Source organism: Rhinoraja longicauda, unplaced genomic scaffold (assembly GCF_053455715.1).
Source record: "Rhinoraja longicauda isolate Sanriku21f unplaced genomic scaffold, sRhiLon1.1 Scf000214, whole genome shotgun sequence".
Classification (NCBI taxonomy): domain Eukaryota; kingdom Metazoa; phylum Chordata; class Chondrichthyes; order Rajiformes; family Arhynchobatidae; genus Rhinoraja; species Rhinoraja longicauda.
The window spans coordinates 131,208-145,880 of NW_027601432.1; the positions used below are offsets into that span (position 1 = coordinate 131,208).

Below are 14,673 nucleotides of genomic sequence, written 5' to 3' on the forward strand. Positions count from 1 at the left end.
GGGAGGGAGAGCGGGTATGTGCCTCTTGGTCTGTATGTGGTCGTTGAGCTGCCTGAGTGTTGCCTGCTCTGGTGCTGGGAGAGACTGGCTGAAGTTGATGACCGGGACCCATATGCTAGCATTAGGGAATTTACGACTGGCCATCTTTACTAGTGCTTGGAGTTGTTTGATGGCCGTCAGTGGTCTTTGTGTCCGATTATTGATGCCCATTGAAAGAACCACTTTCTGAGTTTCTGGGCATTCCCCTAATTTCTCGAGGATGGCAGTGCCATGTATAAATTTGGCTCCTGGATAGCTGTCCAATTGTGTGTTGTCGTTGGGACATTTTGGGATCCTAGAAATGTTGGAATCTCCAATTATTAAAACGGGCTTACTGGGCTGGAGTTTCCAGGTTACATTCTTCTGTTTTGAATTGGGATGCCTAGTTACTTCAGCCTGTCTCTGCCTGTTATTTACCGGACCTCCCTATGTGTGCTGCTGGAAGTCGTCCTGTGAGTCCCTCACTGTGTCGGTGGTCGGGGCCGTGGGGACCCTATGCTGTTGTGTGCAGGTCCTGCGTGCTGGTCTCTCCCTGGGTGATGGGACCCTGTGTGTGGATGTGGAAGGAGCCGGTGGGGGAGAGGGAACTGTCGGGCGGGAGGGAACTGTCGGGGGGGACAAGGTTGCCTGTTGCAACGGGGCAGTGACGTCATTTCCGGGCTGAGGCCCTGCAGGCTGCGCGTTCGATTCGGTCTCACTCCGGGAAGGTCTCCGCTGTACCCGTGGTCTACGGGGCAACTGGGCGTGAGTGTCGGGGCCCCGGTGGATCGGGGCTGACGTGCTGGGTGATTCGGTGCTCGGGCAACATGTCCAGTCCTCTGATCGGACCGCGCTGTCCCACTGGAGGTGGGCCTGGGGGTCGAGTGGCGGGGAGCCGGCCTGCGCCAGGAGGTCCAGCCGCCGCAACACTACGATCTCGGGGCTGATGGGTGGGCGCACCGGGGTGGTGGGGGGAGTAATGTCGGGGCTGCGGGGAGCAGGAGCGGGTCGGGGCGCCGTCCGGGCGGTCGTCCATTCGGCCTGGGGTCGGTCGATCCGGCTCTCCTGCGAAACAGTAAACAACGCCTGCGGTATGTGTACCGCAACATTGGAAGTTGCGGCGGTGTGCCTGCGGGGCTGGGGCTCCCGCAGGCTGCCTCTCTGTCTCAGTCCCGTCTCTGAGGTTAGGCCCAAGACTCGTTCTCTCAAATCCTCAATTCGGATTTTAAATTTATCCCCCAAATTTTTCTTGTTCCAAATTAAGGCTTTGGCGACCGCCTCCTGGACCCGATTGGTCGGTTCGCCCTCCAGGTACACTTTGTCCAGATCATACAAGCTGTTTTGGTAATGTTCAACCAAAATTTGTCGTGTTTGTTCTGCCCAGGTGTCAGCATTAGAGGCCAATTTTTGTAATGTTGCCTGGGTGGGATTAGCCGGTTTTATAAAGTGTGTCAATATCCTCGCCTGTCTCCTGATACCTCTAGGAGGTTGGCTCTGCTCTTGCAGAACCCTCAGATGGTGTAGAGTCTGGGCCATTTTATAAATCACTCGAACAGCGACTGCAAAGGAATCCCTCGGTCTCGATTGATTCCTGTGCTGGTCAAGATTCCCATTGTTAAACTCTGCCCCCCCTACCATCTGCATGCTATTACTCATTTCAGGTTTGGTTAGTACAGTGTGGAGAAAACTTATACTGTAATAAACTGTACTGTAATGCTAGTGCAGTAAACTATAAATATCAATTCTTTACATCAATTATTTCTAGCTGCGTAAGGTTAACACCAAGGTGCTCACCAAGTCTTTGGTTTTCTTTCCAGCTTGCGGGGACCGCTTGCCGAACTCTTCCCGACTGGGCAACGACTTTTCCAGTTTCGCTATCGCTGTAGCTTCATCAGGGAAAGAGATCTACTTCTGGTCGGTGTGTGGTTTATAAAGGGTGGGTTGAAAGTACCTCCCTTTCTGGGTTTATTCCTCCCATGTGTTGTCTTAGGACCGGTCACTTTGGTTGGGACTGCTGATGTCATACCTATTCTTTGTCTCAATTCGTCGGTCCACTTCTTTGTGTTCTTTGGTTGTGTTCCTGGCCTCCTGCTTTTTGATCTGCTGTTAATGTTTTCTGCATTCCTCTGGCCTCCTGTCTATTATCATGTTCTGCAATCTTTGTTGTGAGTGAGTGTGCTTTGCAAACCCATACCTGGTCTGTGGCCATTGTGTGATGGGGGGGGGGGGGGTTTGTGGCTGAGGTGGGAGTGGGCATCGTGTTGTGAGTGTGTAAGGGTCCTATCGCTCCCTTCAATAGTCCATCTTTTCTGGGGGAGCTAGCTGTGTTCCAGGTGTGATGGGGGGTCTCTGGGTCTAAGGGGTCCTCTGATGCAGGTTGAATCATCTATTTACAAAGGTTTAAGATCCTCTTTTGGGGGTCTTTTGGGTTGTTTGGGGAGGGCCTATGCAACCCGATGTTACGGTTAGTTTCTGGGGGTGGGGGTTATAGCCTATCCTTGTTGAGTTGAGGGTAGGTGCCAAGGGTCTTTTTGGGACTGTTTGGGGTGATCCAGTGCAGTCCGCTGTTAGGGTTAGGTTTGGGGGGTGGGCACAGGGGCCATCTCTGGCGTGAGGATGGAGGGTGCCGCCTAACTTGCTGCGGTTTGAGGGTGGGTGCCTAGGGTTTTTTGGGGACTGTTTGGGGTGGTCTGGTCTAGTCTGGTGTTAGGGTTAGGTTTATGGGTGGGGAAGGGAGCATAGGGACCCCCTCTGGGGTGAGGGTGGAGGGTATGATCTATCCTTGTGAGGTAGGGGTATAGGTGTCAAGGGTCTTTTGGGTTGTTTGGGGTGATCTGGGATGAGGGTGGGGGGGTATTGCCATTCTTGTTGGGGTGAGTGTTGAGAGTTGTAATAGTTGAGGGTAGGTGCCAAGGGTCTTTTGGGGACTGTTTGGGGTGATCCAGTGCAGTCCGCTGTTAGGGTTAGGTTTGGGGGGTGGGCACAGGGGCCATCTCTGGCGTGAGGATGCATTAGGGTTAGGGTTAGGGTTAGGGTTAGGGTTAGGGTTAGGGTTAGGGTTAGGGTTAGGGTTAGGGTTAGGGTTAGGGTTAGGGTTAGGGTTAGGGTTAGGGTTAGGGTTAGGGTTAGGGTTAGGGTTAGGGTTAGGGTTAGGGTTAGGGTTAGGGTTAGGGTTAGGGTTAGGGTTAGGGTTAGGGTTAGGGTTAGGGTTAGGGTTAGGGTTAGGGTTAGGGTTAGGGTTAGGGTTAGGGTTAGGGTTAGGGTTAGGGTTAGGGTTAGGGTTAGGGTTAGGGTTAGGGTTAGGGTTAGGGTTAGGGTTAGGGTTAGGGTTAGGGTTAGGGTTAGGGTTAGGGTTAGGGTTAGGGTTAGGGTTAGGGTTAGGGTTAGGGTTAGGGTTAGGGTTAGGTTGTGATTTGTCGGACAGTAGGCCAAAATGCCCTCTGGCGCTTAATGATCTCCCCCTGGAGATTCCTTTTCGCCATATACTGCCACTTTAGTCTGGCCCACGGTCTCATCACCCTTGTCCAAATCTGTTCGCCTTTTAACTTGCCCTTCTGTCGATTTTTAGGAGTCAGTCAGGTTCCACCCTGAGTTTGAGTTTATGCTAGGTTCAGGCCATTGGGTTCTTTCGTCTGTAACGCTTTGATCCATAGCCTCTCTGCCCTCTTCCTACGCCCGGTTGACCAATTTACATTTGTTTCCAGACCCATGATCTCAAGGGACTGGACCCCGTGCTGTTGGAAGTGTCTGCTAATGGGGACGGACTGGTCTCCCCTCGTGATGTTGCTGATGTGTCCTGTCAGTCTGACTCTGAGGCTGTTGCCTGTTTCGCCAATGTACAGTAAGTGGCACTGCTTACATTTAATTGCATACACTACATTCTTTTGCTCGCAGGTTATTCTCTGTGCTATCTGCTTTCTCTTTCCCGTCACAGTGTTCTCTATGTTTTTGGCTATTGTCAAGTGAATGCAGGCCCTACATTGCCTTTGACCGCAGCCTGAGCTCGTTTGGAGGCTAGTACTGACCAAGATATCCTTCAGGTTTTTAGCCCTCTTGAACGCTGACATTGCTTTGTATCCCTGCAGTGTGACAAATCCTCTTTGGAATTGTTCAAAGCGGCCCTTGACTATTTTGTGGGCCTGGACGGCCATGCTACCGTACCCTGTTATTAGTGGCAAGTTGCGTGTCAAGCCTGGCCTGGGTCTGGGTCCTTGCGTGCCTTTTAGGAAGTCTGCCTTAATGTGTCTTAATCTACGTCTGCAGTACCCCCTCTGCCTGAGAGCGGTGAAAAGGGTGGTGGTGGCCTGGGCAAAGTCCTCCTCCCTGGTGCATATCCGGTGAAAGCGTGTCAGTTGTGACTTGACAATACCCCTAAAGGTGTGTTTTGGGTGGTGGCTCGTGGTGTGTAAAAGGGTGTGGGTGTCTGTGGGTTTGAAAAAGACTTTGGTGGCTAGTTTTTGGACTTGGTCGTCAGCTGACGGTAGTTTAAAGACTGTAGTGTCGAGGAAGTCTACCCTCTCCCTGCTTGTCAAAGCTTTAATTTTGATGGAAGGGTGGTGGGCATTAAGTATGTCGATGAACCCCTCTAACTCCCCTTCTGAGTGTGTCCACACTCCCCAGATGTCATCTAAGAACCTGTAGTAGCACATGGGGCGCTTGGGGCATTTCAGGAAGGCCGTCTCTTCCCACTCTGCCATGTATATGTTGGCATAAGCCGGGGCAAACTTCTTCCCCATTGCCGTCCCTTTAACTTGTAGGTAGAACTCCCCGTTAAATTCAAAATCGTTCTTTGTCAATCCCAGGTAAAGTAATTTGACTAAGGCCTCGTCTGGTCTCTCCAGGTCAGGATTTCTCTGCAGGGTGTTTTTAACCGCCTCTATCCCCCTGTCTGTCTCTATGTTTGTGTACAGGCTTTCCACATCCATGGTAAAGAGTATCGCATCGGGTGGTATGCTAAGGGAGTTGACTATTCGAGTGAAGTGGTAGGTGTCTTTAATGTAGCTGGGGTGTTGCTGTGCCAGTGGATTGAGATAGTGGTCAATGTATTCTGCTACCCCGTAGGATTCGCTACTGCAGTCTGACACAATGGGCCTACCTGGAGGTATTTCTCCAGGCACCGTCCACGTGTCTGGGTTTTTGTGTATCTTTGGGAGCATGTAGAATTTCCTCGCCCTGGGTTGTGCTCCTGTTAGGTATTCTACTTGTTTCTGTTGGATGTATCCTGACGTCCTAAGCTCCTCCAAGATTTCCCCTATTTCCTCTTGTGTTTCTCTATATATAGGCTCATCTAACTTGGTGTAGTGTTCTACCTTGTTCAGTTGTCTGTGCGCCTCGAACAGGTACTGTTGTCTGTCCATGATGACGATACTGCTCCCCTTGTCTGCTGGTTTGATCACTATCTCATTGTTGTCCCTCAGTTCTGCCATGGCCTCCCTCTCTTTTCTAGTGAGATTGGGCCTATCCTTTGTCATGGGCATGTCCCTGATGGCCGATGCTGTTTCTGTCATGAATTCTGTGATCTCTCTAGGGACCTGATCCTCATCTGGGGTCCATCCTGTGCGTGGGGTGAAGGGTAATCTTTCCCCCGACTCCACGTCACAAAAGTGGTGTATTAACATGATGGCTCGATAGAATCTAAACAGGTCCCCCTGTACTTGTTCTTTGTGCGATTTTGGAGTAGGGACGAAGGTGAGGCCCCTGTTCAATACTCTCTCTTGGATTTTGGTGAGGGTGAATGTCTGGGAAAGGTTGATGATGGTTTTACCTAATTGTAGGCCCTGCCTCTCTTGGCATGGTGTCCCCATTAGTTTAAAGACTTCATCCACTCTCGGATCATGGCTCGGGCCGTGTTCTCTGTCCAGTGAATGTGATCTGGGCCTACTCTGAACTGGCCGGGAGGGAGAGCGGGTATGTGCCTCTTGGTCTGTATGTGGTCGTTGAGCTGCCTGAGTGTTGCCTGCTCTGGTGCTGGGAGAGACTGGCTGAAGTTGATGACCGGGACCCATATGCTAGCATTAGGGAATTTACGACTGGCCATCTTTACTAGTGCTTGGAGTTGTTTGATGGCCGTCAGTGGTCTTTGTGTCCGATTATTGATGCCCATTGAAAGAACCACTTTCTGAGTTTCTGGGCATTCCCCTAATTTCTCGAGGATGGCAGTGCCATGTATAAATTTGGCTCCTGGATAGCTGTCCAATTGTGTGTTGTCGTTGGGACATTTTGGGATCCTAGAAATGTTGGAATCTCCAATTATTAAAACGGGCTTACTGGGCTGGAGTTTCCAGGTTACATTCTTCTGTTTTGAATTGGGATGCCTAGTTACTTCAGCCTGTCTCTGCCTGTTATTTACCGGACCTCCCTATGTGTGCTGCTGGAAGTCGTCCTGTGAGTCCCTCACTGTGTCGGTGGTCGGGGCCGTGGGGACCCTATGCTGTTGTGTGCAGGTCCTGCGTGCTGGTCTCTCCCTGGGTGATGGGACCCTGTGTGTGGATGTGGAAGGAGCCGGTGGGGGAGAGGGAACTGTCGGGCGGGAGGGAACTGTCGGGGGGGACAAGGTTGCCTGTTGCAACGGGGCAGTGACGTCATTTCCGGGCTGAGGCCCTGCAGGCTGCGCGTTCGATTCGGTCTCACTCCGGGAAGGTCTCCGCTGTACCCGTGGTCTACGGGGCAACTGGGCGTGAGTGTCGGGGCCCCGGTGGATCGGGGCTGACGTGCTGGGTGATTCGGTGCTCGGGCAACATGTCCAGTCCTCTGATCGGACCGCGCTGTCCCACTGGAGGTGGGCCTGGGGGTCGAGTGGCGGGGAGCCGGCCTGCGCCAGGAGGTCCAGCCGCCGCAACACTACGATCTCGGGGCTGATGGGTGGGCGCACCGGGGTGGTGGGGGGAGTAATGTCGGGGCTGCGGGGAGCAGGAGCGGGTCGGGGCGCCGTCCGGGCGGTCGTCCATTCGGCCTGGGGTCGGTCGATCCGGCTCTCCTGCGAAACAGTAAACAACGCCTGCGGTATGTGTACCGCAACATTGGAAGTTGCGGCGGTGTGCCTGCGGGGCTGGGGCTCCCGCAGGCTGCCTCTCTGTCTCAGTCCCGTCTCTGAGGTTAGGCCCAAGACTCGTTCTCTCAAATCCTCAATTCGGATTTTAAATTTATCCCCCAAATTTTTCTTGTTCCAAATTAAGGCTTTGGCGACCGCCTCCTGGACCCGATTGGTCGGTTCGCCCTCCAGGTACACTTTGTCCAGATCATACAAGCTGTTTTGGTAATGTTCAACCAAAATTTGTCGTGTTTGTTCTGCCCAGGTGTCAGCATTAGAGGCCAATTTTTGTAATGTTGCCTGGGTGGGATTAGCCGGTTTTATAAAGTGTGTCAATATCCTCGCCTGTCTCCTGATACCTCTAGGAGGTTGGCTCTGCTCTTGCAGAACCCTCAGATGGTGTAGAGTCTGGGCCATTTTATAAATCACTCGAACAGCGACTGCAAAGGAATCCCTCGGTCTCGATTGATTCCTGTGCTGGTCAAGATTCCCATTGTTAAACTCTGCCCCCCCTACCATCTGCATGCTATTACTCATTTCAGGTTTGGTTAGTACAGTGTGGAGAAAACTTATACTGTAATAAACTGTACTGTAATGCTAGTGCAGTAAACTATAAATATCAATTCTTTACATCAATTATTTCTAGCTGCGTAAGGTTAACACCAAGGTGCTCACCAAGTCTTTGGTTTTCTTTCCAGCTTGCGGGGACCGCTTGCCGAACTCTTCCCGACTGGGCAACGACTTTTCCAGTTTCGCTATCGCTGTAGCTTCATCAGGGAAAGAGATCTACTTCTGGTCGGTGTGTGGTTTATAAAGGGTGGGTTGAAAGTACCTCCCTTTCTGGGTTTATTCCTCCCATGTGTTGTCTTAGGACCGGTCACTTTGGTTGGGACTGCTGATGTCATACCTATTCTTTGTCTCAATTCGTCGGTCCACTTCTTTGTGTTCTTTGGTTGTGTTCCTGGCCTCCTGCTTTTTGATCTGCTGTTAATGTTTTCTGCATTCCTCTGGCCTCCTGTCTATTATCATGTTCTGCAATCTTTGTTGTGAGTGAGTGTGCTTTGCAAACCCATACCTGGTCTGTGGCCATTGTGTGATGGGGGGGGGGGGGTTTGTGGCTGAGGTGGGAGTGGGCATCGTGTTGTGAGTGTGTAAGGGTCCTATCGCTCCCTTCAATAGTCCATCTTTTCTGGGGGAGCTAGCTGTGTTCCAGGTGTGATGGGGGGTCTCTGGGTCTAAGGGGTCCTCTGATGCAGGTTGAATCATCTATTTACAAAGGTTTAAGATCCTCTTTTGGGGGTCTTTTGGGTTGTTTGGGGAGGGCCTATGCAACCCGATGTTACGGTTAGTTTCTGGGGGTGGGGGTTATAGCCTATCCTTGTTGAGTTGAGGGTAGGTGCCAAGGGTCTTTTTGGGACTGTTTGGGGTGATCCAGTGCAGTCCGCTGTTAGGGTTAGGTTTGGGGGGTGGGCACAGGGGCCATCTCTGGCGTGAGGATGGAGGGTGCCGCCTAACTTGCTGCGGTTTGAGGGTGGGTGCCTAGGGTTTTTTGGGGACTGTTTGGGGTGGTCTGGTCTAGTCTGGTGTTAGGGTTAGGTTTATGGGTGGGGAAGGGAGCATAGGGACCCCCTCTGGGGTGAGGGTGGAGGGTATGATCTATCCTTGTGAGGTAGGGGTATAGGTGTCAAGGGTCTTTTGGGTTGTTTGGGGTGATCTGGGATGAGGGTGGGGGGGTATTGCCATTCTTGTTGGGGTGAGTGTTGAGAGTTGTAATAGTTGAGGGTAGGTGCCAAGGGTCTTTTGGGGACTGTTTGGGGTGATCCAGTGCAGTCCGCTGTTAGGGTTAGGTTTGGGGGGTGGGCACAGGGGCCATCTCTGGCGTGAGGATGCATTAGGGTTAGGGTTAGGGTTAGGGTTAGGGTTAGGGTTAGGGTTAGGGTTAGGGTTAGGGTTAGGGTTAGGGTTAGGGTTAGGGTTAGGGTTAGGGTTAGGGTTAGGGTTAGGGTTAGGGTTAGGGTTAGGGTTAGGGTTAGGGTTAGGGTTAGGGTTAGGGTTAGGGTTAGGGTTAGGGTTAGGGTTAGGGTTAGGGTTAGGGTTAGGGTTAGGGTTAGGGTTAGGGTTAGGGTTAGGGTTAGGGTTAGGGTTAGGGTTAGGGTTAGGGTTAGGGTTAGGGTTAGGGTTAGGGTTAGGGTTAGGGTTAGGGTTAGGGTTAGGGTTAGGGTTAGGGTTAGGGTTAGGGTTAGGGTTAGGGTTAGGGTTAGGGTTAGGGTTAGGGTTAGGGTTAGGGTTAGGGTTAGGGTTAGGGTTAGGGTTAGGGTTAGGGTTAGGGTTAGGGTTAGGGTTAGGGTTAGGGTTAGGGTTAGGGTTAGGGTTAGGGTTAGGGTTAGGGTTAGGGTTAGGGTTAGGGTTAGGGTTAGGGTTAGGGTTAGGGTTAGGGTTAGGGTTAGGGTTAGGGTTAGGGTTAGGGTTAGGGTTAGGGTTAGGGTTAGGGTTAGGGTTAGGGTTAGGGTTAGGGTTAGGGTTAGGGTTAGGGTTAGGGTTAGGGTTAGGGTTAGGGTTAGGGTTAGGGTTAGGGTTAGGGTTAGGGTTAGGGTTAGGGTTAGGGTTAGGGTTAGGGTTAGGGTTAGGGTTAGGGTTAGGGTTAGGGTTAGGGTTAGGGTTAGGGTTAGGGTTAGGGTTAGGGTTAGGGTTAGGGTTAGGGTTAGGGTTAGGGTTAGGGTTAGGGTTAGGGTTAGGGTTAGGGTTAGGGTTAGGGTTAGGGTTAGGGTTAGGGTTAGGGTTAGGGTTAGGGTTAGGGTTAGGGTTAGGGTTAGGGTTAGGGTTAGGGTTAGGGTTAGGGTTAGGGTTAGGGTTAGGGTTAGGGTTAGGGTTAGGGTTAGGGTTAGGGTTAGGGTTAGGGTTAGGGTTAGGGTTAGGGTTAGGGTTAGGGTTAGGGTTAGGGTTAGGGTTAGGGTTAGGGTTAGGGTTAGGGTTAGGGTTAGGGTTAGGGTTAGGGTTAGGGTTAGGGTTAGGGTTAGGGTTAGGGTTAGGGTTAGGGTTAGGGTTAGGGTTAGGGTTAGGGTTAGGGTTAGGGTTAGGGTTAGGGTTAGGGTTAGGGTTAGGGTTAGGGTTAGGGTTAGGGTTAGGGTTAGGGTTAGGGTTAGGGTTAGGGTTAGGGTTAGGGTTAGGGTTAGGGTTAGGGTTAGGGTTAGGGTTAGGGTTAGGGTTAGGGTTAGGGTTAGGGTTAGGGTTAGGGTTAGGGTTAGGGTTAGGGTTAGGGTTAGGGTTAGGGTTAGGGTTAGGGTTAGGGTTAGGGTTAGGGTTAGGGTTAGGGTTAGGGTTAGGGTTAGGGTTAGGGTTAGGGTTAGGGTTAGGGTTAGGGTTAGGGTTAGGGTTAGGGTTAGGGTTAGGGTTAGGGTTAGGGTTAGGGTTAGGGTTAGGGTTAGGGTTAGGGTTAGGGTTAGGGTTAGGGTTAGGGTTAGGGTTAGGGTTAGGGTTAGGGTTAGGGTTAGGGTTAGGGTTAGGGTTAGGGTTAGGGTTAGGGTTAGGGTTAGGGTTAGGGTTAGGGTTAGGGTTAGGGTTAGGGTTAGGGTTAGGGTTAGGGTTAGGGTTAGGGTTAGGGTTAGGGTTAGGGTTAGGGTTAGGGTTAGGGTTAGGGTTAGGGTTAGGGTTAGGGTTAGGGTTAGGGTTAGGGTTAGGGTTAGGGTTAGGGTTAGGGTTAGGGTTAGGGTTAGGGTTAGGGTTAGGGTTAGGGTTAGGGTTAGGGTTAGGGTTAGGGTTAGGGTTAGGGTTAGGGTTAGGGTTAGGGTTAGGGTTAGGGTTAGGGTTAGGGTTAGGGTTAGGGTTAGGGTTAGGGTTAGGGTTAGGGTTAGGGTTAGGGTTAGGGTTAGGGTTAGGGTTAGGGTTAGGGTTAGGGTTAGGGTTAGGGTTAGGGTTAGGGTTAGGGTTAGGGTTAGGGTTAGGGTTAGGGTTAGGGTTAGGGTTAGGGTTAGGGTTAGGGTTAGGGTTAGGGTTAGGGTTAGGGTTAGGGTTAGGGTTAGGGTTAGGGTTAGGGTTAGGGTTAGGGTTAGGGTTAGGGTTAGGGTTAGGGTTAGGGTTAGGGTTAGGGTTAGGGTTAGGGTTAGGGTTAGGGTTAGGGTTAGGGTTAGGGTTAGGGTTAGGGTTAGGGTTAGGGTTAGGGTTAGGGTTAGGGTTAGGGTTAGGGTTAGGGTTAGGGTTAGGGTTAGGGTTAGGGTTAGGGTTAGGGTTAGGGTTAGGGTTAGGGTTAGGGTTAGGGTTAGGGTTAGGGTTAGGGTTAGGGTTAGGGTTAGGGTTAGGGTTAGGGTTAGGGTTAGGGTTAGGGTTAGGGTTAGGGTTAGGGTTAGGGTTAGGGTTAGGGTTAGGGTTAGGGTTAGGGTTAGGGTTAGGGTTAGGGTTAGGGTTAGGGTTAGGGTTAGGGTTAGGGTTAGGGTTAGGGTTAGGGTTAGGGTTAGGGTTAGGGTTAGGGTTAGGGTTAGGGTTAGGGTTAGGGTTAGGGTTAGGGTTAGGGTTAGGGTTAGGGTTAGGGTTAGGGTTAGGGTTAGGGTTAGGGTTAGGGTTAGGGTTAGGGTTAGGGTTAGGGTTAGGGTTAGGGTTAGGGTTAGGGTTAGGGTTAGGGTTAGGGTTAGGGTTAGGGTTAGGGTTAGGGTTAGGGTTAGGGTTAGGGTTAGGGTTAGGGTTAGGGTTAGGGTTAGGGTTAGGGTTAGGGTTAGGGTTAGGGTTAGGGTTAGGGTTAGGGTTAGGGTTAGGGTTAGGGTTAGGGTTAGGGTTAGGGTTAGGGTTAGGGTTAGGGTTAGGGTTAGGGTTAGGGTTAGGGTTAGGGTTAGGGTTAGGGTTAGGGTTAGGGTTAGGGTTAGGGTTAGGGTTAGGGTTAGGGTTAGGGTTAGGGTTAGGGTTAGGGTTAGGGTTAGGGTTAGGGTTAGGGTTAGGGTTAGGGTTAGGGTTAGGGTTAGGGTTAGGGTTAGGGTTAGGGTTAGGGTTAGGGTTAGGGTTAGGGTTAGGGTTAGGGTTAGGGTTAGGGTTAGGGTTAGGGTTAGGGTTAGGGTTAGGGTTAGGGTTAGGGTTAGGGTTAGGGTTAGGGTTAGGGTTAGGGTTAGGGTTAGGGTTAGGGTTAGGGTTAGGGTTAGGGTTAGGGTTAGGGTTAGGGTTAGGGTTAGGGTTAGGGTTAGGGTTAGGGTTAGGGTTAGGGTTAGGGTTAGGGTTAGGGTTAGGGTTAGGGTTAGGGTTAGGGTTAGGGTTAGGGTTAGGGTTAGGGTTAGGGTTAGGGTTAGGGTTAGGGTTAGGGTTAGGGTTAGGGTTAGGGTTAGGGTTAGGGTTAGGGTTAGGGTTAGGGTTAGGGTTAGGGTTAGGGTTAGGGTTAGGGTTAGGGTTAGGGTTAGGGTTAGGGTTAGGGTTAGGGTTAGGGTTAGGGTTAGGGTTAGGGTTAGGGTTAGGGTTAGGGTTAGGGTTAGGGTTAGGGTTAGGGTTAGGGTTAGGGTTAGGGTTAGGGTTAGGGTTAGGGTTAGGGTTAGGGTTAGGGTTAGGGTTAGGGTTAGGGTTAGGGTTAGGGTTAGGGTTAGGGTTAGGGTTAGGGTTAGGGTTAGGGTTAGGGTTAGGGTTAGGGTTAGGGTTAGGGTTAGGGTTAGGGTTAGGGTTAGGGTTAGGGTTAGGGTTAGGGTTAGGGTTAGGGTTAGGGTTAGGGTTAGGGTTAGGGTTAGGGTTAGGGTTAGGGTTAGGGTTAGGGTTAGGGTTAGGGTTAGGGTTAGGGTTAGGGTTAGGGTTAGGGTTAGGGTTAGGGTTAGGGTTAGGGTTAGGGTTAGGGTTAGGGTTAGGGTTAGGGTTAGGGTTAGGGTTAGGGTTAGGGTTAGGGTTAGGGTTAGGGTTAGGGTTAGGGTTAGGGTTAGGGTTAGGGTTAGGGTTAGGGTTAGGGTTAGGGTTAGGGTTAGGGTTAGGGTTAGGGTTAGGGTTAGGGTTAGGGTTAGGGTTAGGGTTAGGGTTAGGGTTAGGGTTAGGGTTAGGGTTAGGGTTAGGGTTAGGGTTAGGGTTAGGGTTAGGGTTAGGGTTAGGGTTAGGGTTAGGGTTAGGGTTAGGGTTAGGGTTAGGGTTAGGGTTAGGGTTAGGGTTAGGGTTAGGGTTAGGGTTAGGGTTAGGGTTAGGGTTAGGGTTAGGGTTAGGGTTAGGGTTAGGGTTAGGGTTAGGGTTAGGGTTAGGGTTAGGGTTAGGGTTAGGGTTAGGGTTAGGGTTAGGGTTAGGGTTAGGGTTAGGGTTAGGGTTAGGGTTAGGGTTAGGGTTAGGGTTAGGGTTAGGGTTAGGGTTAGGGTTAGGGTTAGGGTTAGGGTTAGGGTTAGGGTTAGGGTTAGGGTTAGGGTTAGGGTTAGGGTTAGGGTTAGGGTTAGGGTTAGGGTTAGGGTTAGGGTTAGGGTTAGGGTTAGGGTTAGGGTTAGGGTTAGGGTTAGGGTTAGGGTTAGGGTTAGGGTTAGGGTTAGGGTTAGGGTTAGGGTTAGGGTTAGGGTTAGGGTTAGGGTTAGGGTTAGGGTTAGGGTTAGGGTTTAGGGTTAGGGTTAGGGTTAGGGTTTAGGGTTAGGGTTAGGGTTAGGGTTTAGGGTTAGGGTTAGGGTTAGGGTTAGGGTTAGGGTTAGGGTTAGGGTTAGGGTTAGGGTTAGGGTTAGGGTTAGGGTTAGGGTTAGGGTTAGGGTTAGGGTTAGGGTTAGGGTTAGGGTTAGGGTTAGGGTTAGGGTTAGGGTTAGGGTTAGGGTTAGGGTTAGGGTTAGGGTTAGGGTTAGGGTTAGGGTTAGGGTTAGGGTTAGGGTTAGGGTTAGGGTTAGGGTTAGGGTTAGGGTTAGGGTTAGGGTTAGGGTTAGGGTTAGGGTTAGGGTTAGGGTTAGGGTTAGGGTTAGGGTTAGGGTTAGGGTTAGGGTTAGGGTTAGGGTTAGGGTTAGGGTTAGGGTTAGGGTTAGGGTTAGGGTTAGGGTTAGGGTTAGGGTTAGGGTTAGGGTTAGGGTTAGGGTTAGGGTTAGGGTTAGGGTTAGGGTTAGGGTTAGGGTTAGGGTTAGGGTTAGGGTTAGGGTTAGGGTTAGGGTTAGGGTTAGGGTTAGGGTTAGGGTTAGGGTTAGGGTTAGGGTTAGGGTTAGGGTTAGGGTTAGGGTTAGGGTTAGGGTTAGGGTTAGGGTTAGGGTTAGGGTTAGGGTTAGGGTTAGGGTTAGGGTTAGGGTTAGGGTTAGGGTTAGGGTTAGGGTTAGGGTTAGGGTTAGGGTTAGGGTTAGGGTTAGGGTTAGGGTTAGGGTTAGGGTTAGGGTTAGGGTTAGGGTTAGGGTTAGGGTTAGGGTTAGGGTTAGGGTTAGGGTTAGGGTTAGGGTTAGGGTTAGGGTTAGGGTTAGGGTTAGGGTTAGGGTTAGGGTTAGGGTTAGGGTTAGGGTTAGGGTTAGGGTTAGGGTTAGGGTTAGGGTTAGGGTTAGGGTTAGGGTTAGGGTTAGGGTTAGGGTTAGGGTTAGGGTTAGGGTTAGGGTTAGGGTTAGGGTTAGGGTTAGGGTTAGGGTTAGGGTTAGGGTTAGGGTTAGGGTTAGGGTTAGGGTTAGGGTTAGGGTTAGGGTTAGGGTTAGGGTTAGGGTTAGGGTTAGGGTTAGGGTTAGGGTTAGGGTTAGGGTTAGGGT

At 51.3% G+C, this 14,673-nt stretch overlaps 1 long non-coding RNA gene across 4 annotated transcripts in view; it reads left to right on the forward strand.

The window, feature by feature from the left end:
• LOC144590575 (uncharacterized) overlaps positions 1-14,673 on the forward strand; it is a 28,159-nt gene that overhangs the window by 2,207 nt on the left and 11,279 nt on the right. The window contains exons 1-4 of one of the 4 annotated variants that reach the window (XR_013546448.1): positions 722-783; positions 1,836-1,954; positions 3,723-3,859; positions 7,747-7,865. This is a non-coding gene — a long non-coding RNA (uncharacterized LOC144590575). Of the gene's footprint in view, positions 1-721; positions 886-1,060; positions 1,110-1,835; positions 1,955-3,722; positions 3,860-7,746; positions 7,866-14,673 lie in introns of those variants that run through there. The other 3 variants (XR_013546447.1, XR_013546449.1, XR_013546446.1) reach the window with 3 other exon arrangements.